Source organism: Myotis davidii, unplaced genomic scaffold (assembly GCF_000327345.1).
Source record: "Myotis davidii unplaced genomic scaffold, ASM32734v1 scaffold665, whole genome shotgun sequence".
NCBI classification, from domain to species: Eukaryota; Metazoa; Chordata; class Mammalia; order Chiroptera; family Vespertilionidae; genus Myotis; species Myotis davidii.
In genome coordinates, this window is record NW_006296410.1 from 59,632 (window position 1) to 59,964 (window position 333).

Consider the following 333-nt stretch of genomic DNA (forward strand, 5'->3'; position numbering starts at 1 on the left):
GAGGGTCCCCTCGCCTGGCTCCCGGGCGGCCTGGGCGGCTGGACGGGGAAGACGCGGGCAGGAGCGGGCGCCGGCGTTCGGGGAGGCAGCCTGGCGCCGCATTTTAATTTGTGACTAATTTGTTGCACAATGAGGTTGCAATTTTCTAATTGTGATTGCCATTTTAATTTTACTCATGGCTGTGCAACCAACAGAGTATAGTCTGGTAATTAAAATTAATTGTACCTTCACCTGCATATTTCTGTTCGCTGCTGAGCTCAGCCTGAAGCCAGCGGCCGTTCCCGGGAGAGGCCGGGGCCCTTCCCGCCGCCCTGCCCGCCCGGCCCGCCCGCC